Raw genomic sequence first — 12,919 nt, 5'->3', positions numbered from 1 at the left:
ACAGAAAGGTGGGTGAAGGGAGACGTTGGACAGGGCAAGATATGACAAAATAACAATTTATAAACTATCAAGGGCTCATGAGGGAGGGGAGAGCAGGGAGGGAGGGGAAAAATTAGGAGCTGATGCCAGGGGCTTAAGTGGAGAGAAAATGTTTTGAGAATGATGTACAAATGTACTTTACACAATTGATGCGTGTATTGATTGTGATAAGAGTTGTATGAGCCCCTAATAAAATTATTAAAAATAAAAAATAAAAAGGCAAATCTACCATAAAAAAAAGAAAAATAATTTGATGCAGACACCTGTAACCACCCTATGAGCTTCCTATTAAATCAAATAAGTCAAACAATTACCAAAAAAAAGAATGCATGATAGAATTTTGTAAGACCAATGAATTCTTCATAGAAAATACCCTTTTAAAACAACACCAAAAGGTGACTATACACATGGACTTCTCCAAATGAAATATACAGAAATAAAACAAACTACATTTGTGAGAAGAGACTATGAACAGTTTTAATGAGTTCAGGGGCTGACTATAATACAGGCCACCAGTTGTTTCAACCTGTTCAGATTGAACCTGAAGAAAATTAAAATAAGTCCAAGAGAGATCTTCAGTACATCCCAACTGAATTTCAATAACATCTCAAGAATAGATTTGACATATTGAACATTAATGACAGAAGACCTGGAGAACTGTGGGATGACATCAAGAACATCATTCATTAAAAAAGTACAAGGTGATTAAAAAGACAGGGGAAAAAAAGAGACCAAAGTAGATGTCAGAAGAGACTTGGAAACCTGCTTTTAATCATAGATAAGCTAAGGTACATGAAGAAATGATTAAGTCACTGTACCGAAAATTTCAAGAAGTAGCATATGAGCAAGAACCAATGGTACTGAAGGAAAAAAGTTCAAATTGCACTGAAAGCTTTAGCCATAAACAAGGCTCCTGGAATTGATGAATATCAATTTAAATATTTCACCACGCTGATGAAGCACTAGAAGCACATACTCATCAATGCCAGGAAATTTGGAAGACAACTACTTGGCCCACTAATTGGAAGAGATCCATATTTGTATCCATTACAAAGAAAGGTAACCTACCAGAATGCTCAAATTATAAAACAACGTCATTAATATCACATGCAAGTAAAATTTTGCTGAAGCTCATCCAATAATGGTTGCAGAAGTACATTGACAGGGAACTGCCAGAGGTTCAGGACAGATTCAAAAGAAGATGTCATTGATAATATCGGGTGGATCTTGGCTGAACACAGAGAATACCAGAAAGATGTTTACTTCTGTTTCCTTAACTATGCTAAGATATTCAACTGTGTAAAACATAATAAATTATGAATAGCCTTAAAAAGAATGGGAAATCCAGATCACTGCATTGTGCTCAGAGAGAATCTGGACATAGATCAAGAGTCAATTGTGTGAAGAGAACAAGAGAATAAAATGATCTTGAGAGAGAGAGAATACTGCATGGTTTAAAATCTGGAAAGGTGTACGTCAGGGTTATCCCCTCTCGCCATACTTACTCAATCTGTATGCAGAGAAAATAATCAGTGAATCTGGATTATAAGAAGAAGACTTTGGTATCAAAAAGGCTTATTAACAACCTGTGATTTGCTGACTATACAACTTTGCTTGTTCAAAGTCAGAATGACTTGAAGTATTTGCTGATGAAATTAAAGATTGCAGCTTTAAGTATGGATTAAAAATCAATGTAAAGAAATCCAAAATCCTCACACCTGGACCAGTAGGTAGCACCATGGTAAACACAGAGAGGATTGAAGTTGTCAAGGATTTTGTCTGACTTGGATTCACAATCAGTGCTCATACAAGCATCATTAAATAGATCAAATGATATTTTGCATTGGTTCTGCAACTCTTTAAAGTGTTGAAAAGCAAGGAGGCTATTTTAAGGACTATGATGAGCCTCACCCAAGCCATGATATTTTCAGTATTTGAAGAATAATGAAAGTACCATGAACTGCCAAAGGAATAAACAAATCTGTTTTGCAAGAAGTACAGCCAAATGCTCCTTAGAGGCATGACTTTGTCTCATGCACTTTGGACATGTCAAGAGAGAAAGTTCCTGGAAAAAGACATCATGCTTGGTAATGTAGCGCAGCACTAGAAGAGAAGGAGACCTTTGACAAGATGATTTACAGAGTGGCTGACTCTATGGGCTCAAACATAAGGACAATTGTGAGGATGGCAGAGAACTGGTCGGTATTTTGTTCTGTTGGACATAGGACTGCTAGAAGTCATTATCAACTCAACAGCACATAACAGCAACAATAACATCTTGATGTTTTAAAATTTATTAATGTTTTACACATTAATTGAATTTGTGTCCTAACTTAAAGTCTATTCTAGAGAATGTTCCATGCACACTGGAAAGAATATATGTTGTATTGTTGTTGGGTTGAATGTCCTGCATAAATTTAGGCCAATTGGTTAATTGGTTATTTAATTCTTCTGTATCTTTACTAAGTTTCTTTCCCAATGAGCTGTCCTTCTTTGAGAGTGGTATATTGAAACCTGCTACTATTATTGTTCTCTCATTGACTATGGTTTTATTAGCGTAGGTGCATATGTTTAAAATGGTTATGTCTTCTTGTTCTACAGTCCCTTTAATCAATATATAACACCTTTCTTTGTCTCTCATGATGGATTTTGCCTTCAAGTCTACCAGAAAATAGTACTGCCACTCCGCTTTTAAAATTTCCATTAACTTGATCCATAACTGCCCCCATCCTCTGATTTTTTTAATTTGTCTTTTATTCGAAGGTATGTTTCTTGTAAGAAGCATTTTTATCCGTGCTATTTTCTAACCCATCTACTCTCTGTCTCCTAATTGATGGATTTAACCCATTTACATTTGGTGTAATCTTTATTAAGATGTGTAAGTGCGTTTTTGCTATCAATTTTCTGGGCTGTGGGGTTTTGGGGGGTGGGGTGGGGTGGTAGACATTATTAGTTTCTTTGTTCTTAAATTTCAGTGCAGATTTACCTTTGTGACTTTTTCCCTTCCTTTTCCCCTTTGCTATTATTTTACCTTTCACTAGATTAAAATTTGTTTTCTTATTTTGAGAAAGGTTTCCTGTTTTGTTTGGGGCTGTCTTGGAATTATTATTTTCTCCTCAGATTTATGATAGTTTGCTCTCCATTCAAATACATTTATATTTTTCTATCTTTTCTTGTATTTGACTTCATTACAGAATATCTCTGGCTTCCTATTTATTCTCTGTCTTGTCAATTTGCTTTATTTTAAATACTGCTTTAAGTGGCTTGATTTATGGTTTGTGATTTTTGTATGTTGATCTCTGGATTGTGTCTGCTGTGGTTGATTCTCTGTCCAAAGGGATCTCTAATCTTTTTGTTTTTTTGGTAAATGATCTTGTTTTTACACATATCTTCAATTTCTCTTTGTCTGGAAGTATTTTTATATATCCTTCATAGTTGAAGGATAATTTTAGTTGTTTTAAAATCATTTTTCTTTCTGTGTTTTATATATGCCTTTTGCCTTCATGTCTGCAAGATTTCCAATGAAAAAATTTGAGCTTATTCTTATTGGTTATCCTTTTTAGATTACTCTTTTTTCCTTCCCACCTTCTCTCAGGAAGGATACCTTCCTTGTCCTAGATATTGGAAAGTTTAACTATGATATGTCATGGTGATTTTCATTGGGGGCATGTATCCTGTTTGGGTATCTCTCCATTTCTTGGATAGTTGGTTTACTACTGTTTTATGATACTAGGGAAGTTTATTTCTTCCTGTCCTGGAATCCCAGTGCAATATAACTTGTTACTCTTATTAGTGTTCCACAGAATTTGTAGGCTTTCTTTGGACTCTTTTGCTTTTTTTTTCCTGCTCTTGTACACTGGACTTTGCTCATGTTGATTGCTCTTAATAGAGTGGAATAAATACATTTGTCTTCAAGGTCACAGATTTGGCTTTCCATTGTTTCAGCTCTATTGCTTTGCTCTTTTAAAGGGCTGTCTAATGTTATTATCTTAGTATTAGTCATCTCGATTTCTAGTTCATTGTTATTGTAGTGTTTTTCTATTTTTCCTAAGGGTTTCTGGATTTTTTTCTTTATCCATTGAAAATATCTGAACAACATTCTTCTAAATTACTTTTCTGGTTATTCTACTGCCTTTTCTTCTTATGAAAATTTATTTGGCTCTTGTGCACTGGCCACTTGTTTGTGCCTCTCTTTCTAAATTCGTTGTGTGGGAAGATATTGCTGTTTGTATTACACTGTGATGTAACTGTTCGGAGTGGGAGGGTGTCTGGGTCATGTGGAGATAGCTGACTCCATGAAGAGGTGTTGTAAAGGGTTGAATACACAATTTATGTTCGGAGATGTAAGCCAACCACCTATCTAATTCACAATTTAAAAGTTATTTTTTCAAAGGTGTTAGAAATAAATAGTAGAACCACAAAATAAAAGGACAATAATAATAATAATAATAAAATGGTGCTGTTTGGTCAGACTCTTCCCTCATACCTGGAGAACAGTGGGGGCTATGTGGGTGCACTCTTCCTTTAGTTGCAGAGGCTGAGAGGTGTTTGGAACTTGTGTCCTTTTCCCAAGACCCACTGATTTAGGAAAGAGAAAAATGACTTTTCCCCCTGTTGATACCACACAAGTTGTCAGCCCTATGGATTCAGTGAGGAATAAAGGTTGAAAAAAAATTAGAAAGGACAATGCCCCCCACAGACTCTTTAGTCCTAGTCTACTTTTTAGAATGTGACCCTATACTTCCTTTGAGTACTCAAGAACCTTGGGGAAACAGGGATGGTTTATCCCCAACTCCACCTTCCTCCTAGATTGATGGACCCACCCATTCCACCTCCATTTCTGCCAGTTCCCTCAACCCATAGAATGTGCAGTATTTTTGGTTTGCTAAATAAATTTGCTCAACTATTAATTTTCTCCTCTAAAATTCCAGGTACATGGTTTCCCTTCTGTGTTGAGCTGTTCTGTATATGTTGTAGAGGTATTTTGTTGCATTTGTATCTAGATAGTAATCTTGATTTGGAAGTCCTGTAGCATAGCATATTAAGTGGGATGTAAGATAGATTCTAACCAAAGTGTTAAAATTATTATGTAAGTGTTACACTGCTGGGAATGCAATATAAAATGCTTAAGGTTTAGCCTATTTGTTGAATTGCTTTGACATAGCCTGATAGTACCAATATCTTTCATCTTGTCGCCAACTGTTACATAACTCTGGCACAAGGTTACCACCGCATATCCAAGGAGGATAGAGGGAATTACATTCAGAGGATGAGATGAGGATGATGTAAATGTACACAAAAATCATAAAAGTATAGGTGTTCAATGCATTAAGTTCATTTGTCAGAAGAACAATTAAATCAACTTTGGAAGAAATATAGTCGGAATGCTTTTAAGAAGTGAGGATGGCAAGATTTTGTCTCACATACTATGTTGTCGTCAGGAGGAACCAATAACTGGAGAAGAACAGCATGCTTTTTAGAGTAGAAGGTCAGTGAACAAGCGGAAAACCCTTAATGAGATGAATTGACACACTGGCTGCAAAACTCAAACCTAGTAATGATTATGAGGATAATGCAGGGATGAGCAATGGTCCATTCTGTTTTACATAGGATGGTTATGAGTTGGAATTGACTGAACAGAACCTAGCAACAAGAACAACCAATCAATGATGTCCATAGAACAGTGGTTTTCAACTTTCCTAAAGCCGCGACCCTTTAATACAGTTCCTCATGTTGTGGTGACCCCCCAACCATAAAATTATTTTTGTTGATACTTCATAACTGTAATTTTGCTATTGTTATGAATCGAGCAACCCCTGTGAAAGGGTTGTTCGACCCCCAAAGGGGTCATGACCCACAGGTTGAGAACCGCTGCCATATGAGAATATATTTCTTGAAAAAGATCATATTTATTTGACATTCCCAAAGATGGACTCAAAAAAATGTTTGGGTTAGAAGGGATGACTATATTTTATTATTACTATGATCTATTAATACATAAAATAGAATAAATCAAGTGTGTTTACCTTGTGTTATAGGCAATAAAATGAAGTTAAGCCTGTATACATTTTATTGGGGAGGAGCACTTGTGAATGAAAACATTATGACCACATTTTACATGTTTGGGGATAGTGATTTAAACCTTTAGAATTTATTTTAGCTAAAGGAAGCTTATTAAAACTATTTTTTTTTGGTGAAAATATACACTAATGTATACACTAACTCAACAATTTCTACATCTACAATTCAGTGAAAATGGTTACATTCTTCAAGTTGTACCATTATTTTTATGTTTACTCAATTATTTCACCAGTATTAACATAAACTCACTGACTTACATACTTCTAATCTTTTTTAGTTGTTGTAGTAGTTTTTAAATGTGAAGAAAGCTTTACAATGACATATTTAACAGCATTATATAGGATCTACAGATTAAGAAATAGATAAATTGGACTGCCAAAGAAGATAAGCATTAAAAGAGTATAAGAATATACATCAGAAAGATTTGGTTCAAGAGCTGATTTCATTTGATCTTGAGTGTTTGAATAAATATCTCTGATTGCAAGGTCAGATTACTCATTGATAAAATGAAGATACTATCTAATTTGTTAGATTGTTATATAAGCATTTGAGAAAGTAATAAAATAGGCATTCAGTAAATGGCAGCTATTATTAGAGTAGAAATGTTGAACTTTTTATAAAATAAAAAGAATAAGTAAAGAAAGAATCTGCAAGTCTTGGGGTGTGTCTGTCATTTACCTTGTGGAGCACGATACAATTTATTTTGTGTGGTTTCTGTGTTGAGTAGTGAGTTAGATACAGACTAGATATAAAATTGAAAGGAATAAGTTTGTATTCTTTAGCTAGGGAAGAGAAATGGAAGAACTTCTGGAGTTCGTCACTATAGAGACTTTCTTCACCATAGATAATTGTCTTGAATAGTCTTTGCAGTGGGTACAAATATGAATCTCTTTCAGTCTGTTGACTAAGTAGCAGTTTCCCAAATTACCTAGTACAGATGAGTAAGTGATTCTAGGGCTTCATCAGCTTCTTGAAACCTTTCAATTAGTACCCCATCAATTCCTGGAATCTTCTTTTTGGTTAATGCTTTCAGTGCAGCTTGAACTTCTTCCTTCAGTGCCATTTGTTCCTTGCTCATATGTTACTTCTTGAAATGGTTGAAAATCGACTAGTTCTCTTTGGTACAGTAAGTATGTATTCTTTCAATCTTCTTTTGATGTTTCCTGCATCATTCAATATTTTGCCCATAGAATCTTTCCATATTGGAACTTTAGACTTGAAATTTGTTTGCATTCTTTCAGGTTTTTTTTAAATCATTTTATTAGGGACTAATACAACTCTTATCACAATCCATATACACATCAATTGTGTAAAGCGCATTTGTACATTCATTGCCCTCATCATTCTCAAAACATTTCCTCTCCACTTAAACCCCCGGCATTAGGTCCTCATTTTCCCCCTCCCTCCCTGTTCCCCCCTCCCTCATGAGCCCTTGATAGTTTGTAAATTGTTATTTTGTCATATCTTGCCCTGTCCGACGTCTCCCTTCACCCACTTTTCTGTTGCCCGTCCCCCAGGGAGGAGGTCACATATAGTTCCTTGTAATCAGTTCCCTCTTTCCTACCCACTCTCCCTCTACCCTCCCTGTTTTGCCACTCACACCACTGGTCCTTTAGAGCTCATCTGCCCTGGATTCCCTGTATTTTCAGTTCCTATCTGTACCAGTGTACATCCTCTGGTCTAGCCAGACTTGCAATGTCGAATTCAAGTCATGGTAGTGGGAGCAGGGAGGAAACATTTAGGAACTAGAGGAAAGTTGTATTTTTCATCATTGTTACATCGCACCCTGACTGGCTCATCTCCTCCCCGAGACCCCTATGCAAGGGGATCTCCAGTGGCCTACTAATGGGCTTTGGGTCTCCACTCAGCACTCCCCCCATCATTCACTATGGTAAGATTTTTTTGTTCTGATGATGCCTTATACCTGATCCCTTCGACACCTCCTGATTGCATAGGCTGGTGTGCTTCTTCCATGTGGGCTTTGTTGCTTCTGAGCTTGATGGCCACTTGATTACCTTCAAGCCTCAGTTTAAGATATGCTGAACATGTTCTTCATTTTTTGTTTCTAACTCTAAGTCTTTGCACATGTCATTATAATATGAAGGGGTATGCAAAAATACAAAACAAACAATTTTGTTTTTCAAAGCTATGTATTTATCTATTTATTTTACAAAATAACCTTATCGCCTTCAACGTACTCTCCATTACACTTAATACATTTGTCAAATCTGTGATTCCATTCTTGGAAACATTTTGCGAACTCATCTATTTGAATGGCTGACAGCATCTCCCTCATTCTTTTCTTCACAGCTTCTATAGTAGTCAAATCACTGTCCTTTCACGTCCATCTTCATTCGAGAAATAAAAAGAAGTCTCACAGTGAAATCAGGGAATAAGGTGCTTGGGGCAAGAGAGGCATCCTGTTTTTGCCAAAAGCTGGTGCACCAAAATGGCTTCGTGCATAGGTGCATTGTCATGGTGGCAAAATCATCCATGTGCCACAACTCAGGCCTCTTTTGTAGTACATTGTTAGGCAAGCTTTTCAGAACCTCTAAATAGAAAACTTGATTAAAAGTCTGACCTGGTGGAACGAAATCCAAATGCACTATGAGTTAACATTTTTGTCCATTTGGGAAGTTGACGGATGTCCAGAACAAGGTTTGTCATCAATTGACATTTTGCTTTTTTGAAATGAGAAAACCACTGTACACTTAATGTTTTGCCCATGGTGCTATCCTTATAAGCTGTGTTCAACATCACAACCGTTTCTGTGGCATCTTCCTCGAGCAGGAAACAAAATTTTACAGCTGCACACCATTCTCTTAAATCAATCATCACAAATAACAAGGTTCAAGTGAAACTGCTTTTATGAAAAAATTCACGGTGACCAGAGAGGACCTTCTCAGGTGGCGCCACTGGGTGCACTAAGTCAGAGTGAGTTGCTTGATGCTCCCCTAGTGAGGAAAATCCATACTTTGAAAGCTCCAGCCAGCAAAGCTTTATTCCCATTTTTGGGGCATGGGGGCAGTTACTCCCTCATAATACACTTTGTCTTCGTGAACTTCCCTTTGAAAATTTCTGTTCAGCTCTTTTACTTCATTTTTTCCATGTTTCTTAGCTAGTCTACAATTAAAATAGCTATTCTACAATTAAGAGCAAGTTTCAGAGTCTCTTCTGACATCTACTTTAATCATTTTAATTATTTCCTGTCTTTTTAATGACATTTTGCTTTCTTCATGAATGATGTTCTTGATGTCATCCCACAGTTCTTTAGGTCTCCTATCATTAATGTTCAGTATGTCCAATCTATTCTTGAGTTATTATTGAAATTCGGGTGGGATATTTTGGTAGTTACATAATCTGGCATCAATTTGCGGATTGGGAGTGTAGGGGTAGAGTCTAGCCTGTCAATTGGGATATAGCCAATGAGGCCTCTTTGTGGGCATGGCTTTGTCTGAGGATTCTGGGCACTCCTGCATTTCCTTCTTGGAGGCAGAAGACATGCATTCTCTCTGCTGACTCCCTGAGAAACGCTCTACTGACAAGACACATGACACCACGCTGATAGACCCCGTGCCCTAGGAACTGGAGGAGCCACATGGAGACCTCTGCCAGCGCTGGGATGCTTCTCCTGCCACTGGATCCACAAGACTTTGCACCCGCTGGTCTGTTATCTTCCTGCATTTGGTGTCATTGCTTGTGTTTTGTGAGTCTGAAGAGGACTTTAAAGATTGGTATCAGACAGATGGGCTAATATCAGATTTAGGGACTGGATCTGAACTGGGCTGGGGCGTTTTCTCAATATTCAACTGTTCTTGTATATAAAGCTCTTTCCTATACACATATGAATATCTATCCATTTGTTTCTCTAATCTACCCTGATTAACATAGATATACTTAGGGTTATATTTTGGCTCTCATATCTTTTAATTTTCTTCAGCTTAAATTTGAACTTATATATGACCAATTGATGTTCTGTTTCACAGTTTCTAGCCTCATTTTAACTGCTGATACTGAGCTTTTCCATTGTCTCTTCCCACATATACAGTCAATTTGATTTCTGTATATTACATCTGGAGAAGTCCATCTGTATAGTATATGTTTTTGTTAATGAGAAAAGGTATTTGCTATGAAGAATTTGTTGGTCTTGCAAAATTCTATCATTTCTGTCCCTAAGGACATATATTCCAACTACTGTTCCTTCCTCTTTGTTTACAACTTTTGTATTAAATTCACTATTAATTATCAATGCATCTTGACTGAATGTTTGATCAATTTCAGACTGACAATGTTGGTAGAATTCTTCCATTTCTTCATTATTAGCTTTGTGGTTCATGCATATGTTAGATTGAGTTCTCAAGAGAAACGAAACAAGTGACTTGTATTTGTTGTATATAGAAAGATATTGATATTAAGACACGGCTTACACAGTTGCAGAGATGGTTGAGTTTAGTTCAGTTCATATCAGGCTTCTCCTGACACATGGAAGCTGAGGAAGCAACAGGAGATCAAGGAATAAGATGCTGAGGCAGTGATAGTAGGGGACACAGGCTGGAAGATGCAGATTCAAATTTAGCCAAATAAATCCACCATTGCTGAAGGCTCCTGAAGTAGCAAACAATGCAGCAGGAGATCAAGGAACCAGATGCAAGACCCAGCTCTGGCAAAAGTTGAAGGGCCAAAGAGAACTAGATTCTCCTTGGTCTCTCCCTCTTATGCAAAAGGCTTATGACATCAAGGAGGTGTCATCAGGCTGAGACTTGATTGACAGGTTTGACTCCAGCCCTAGCCAGGAGTGTCTAGTTGATATAATCCCTAAACACCACAGTGCATAAAATTGAATAATTGTTGTGTTGATTGGATTTCCTGGTATGCAATGCTGTTCTTCACAGACAGCATTGTCCTTCAAAATAGATCTTTAAATGTCCTTTGTGTTAATGAGTGAAACCCTGTTCCTCTTGAATCTGTCATTCCAGGCATAAGAAACCATATGATTTTCTGATTCACAATGGCCAGTACCAGCCAATTTCAGCTCACTGGTGCCTAAAATATCAATCTTTATACATTCAAATTCACTTTGGCAGCTTCTAATTTTCCTAGAATTACATATTGTACATTCTAAGTTCAGATTATTACTTGATGTTTGCAAGTGTTCCTTTTTATTCTGAGTTATGCCCTGTAGTAGTGAGATGATTTTATGTCAACTTAAAGATGTATGAAAGTGTAGGGGTGGACCTTGGGAACCTGCTTCTCTCTGCCTCTTTGTCTTCTTGCCTCCCAGCATTCTGTCATTGACCCTGAGAGCTGCTAGTGCCCTGTGATGGACTTGGACTCAATAGCTCTGCATCCACTGTCCTATGATCTTTCTGTATTCTGCATCATTGCATGTGGCTATCTGTGATAGATAGTTTTATTGTGCCAAACTGGCCAATGAACACATGTGGGATTAATTGAAGGACAGTTTAATTGAAGGGCAGAGAGATAAATGGCTAAATGAGCCTCGCCTTTCTTGTCTCTTGCTCTTTTATGATCAGACCAGTGTGTGGCTACCTTAGAGGGTTCTCTGCCTCAACTTGCCAACTACACTTCCTGTGGGACACCCAACTCATGAACTGTGTCGCTATAGTTTGAGGTTCCTTCAAGACCTGCTTTGCCACACTACTGGAGTAAACATCACTTGAGCTGGGGACTATTGGACCCTGTCATGTGGCTGACTGTTGGTGACCTGCCTTGCTGTTTGCTGCCTGTGGCGGGATTGCCTGAATTGCTCTACAGAGGACTCAGCTGTCTGCTTCCTTGACTTGCGCCTGGCGGCCCTCGTGACTTGAAGGACTACCAGTGTATTAGCTGTCTCACCGAAGTGAGTTGCACTGAGCCATTTGTGGATATTTTGGAATAATTGGAATAATTAGCTGTTTATTTCTTATGTTGTATATATCTATCTATATAAATATATATAAAATCATAAGTATCCTGATCTTGTTTCTCTAGAGAACCCTGTCTAACATACTACATGAGTCTGAAAAGGGACTTGGGAACTAATATCAGCTTATAAGCTTGAGTTGGACTGGGCTGGGATGCTTTTTTTCATATTTAATTGCTTCTTGATTTAAATCTCTTTCTTACACGTATGTGAGTGTCACTGGATTTGTTTCTCTAGTCAGCCTGGCCTAACACATGCTCTTTGATGTCATCAAAGTCTTCTTTTGCCACCAGCAAAAGAAGATCCTGAAGGCTTTGCTCCATGTATGACATCATGGACTCTACTTTGAGTAGGCAGCTCTTCCTCAGTCTTGTTATGAATACCCTCCTACCTGAGGGGCTTATCTTCTGGCACTATCTCTGGCAATGTTCTGCTTCTATTCATGAGATTTAAGTCTCTGACAATATTTCAATGATATCCATAAGGTTTTCAGTCATTAATTCCTCAGAAGTGGACAGCCTATTCTTTTTTAGTAGTTTGTTCTGTCTTTGTTGTACTGTAGTTGCTTGCGTGTTGCTGTGATGTTGCAAGCCATGTTACTCGTATTTGAAATGGTTGAAGGGTCACCTGAAGTAAACAGGTTTCAGCAGAGCATCCAGAATAAAAACAGTTAAGCATTTAGGATGTAAGGATTTTCCATGAAGAGAACTAATATTAATGTAATCATTTGTGACAATACAGTGAACCCTCGTTTATCGCGGTTAATCGGTTCTAGACCCTAGAATGAAATTCCGCGAAGTAGGATTCCTTATTTGTAAATCAAATATTTTCGTAGTTAGAGCATAGAGGACATGAAAAAACACCCTTTAGTCACCA

The 12,919-nt window shown here is 37.3% G+C and overlaps 1 pseudogene; it reads right to left on the bottom strand.

The window, feature by feature from the left end:
- LOC115873191 overlaps positions 1 to 12,919 on the bottom strand; it is a 124,208-nt pseudogene that overhangs the window by 4,470 nt on the left and 106,819 nt on the right.

This window comes from Echinops telfairi, unplaced genomic scaffold, assembly GCF_000313985.2.
Source record: "Echinops telfairi isolate 266 unplaced genomic scaffold, ASM31398v2 ScPeMD7_7467;HRSCAF=8505_0, whole genome shotgun sequence".
Lineage (NCBI taxonomy): Eukaryota > Metazoa > Chordata > Mammalia > Afrosoricida > Tenrecidae > Echinops > Echinops telfairi.
Note: the sequence above shows the minus strand (reverse complement) of the source record. Positions and strands in the feature narration are given on the sequence as shown.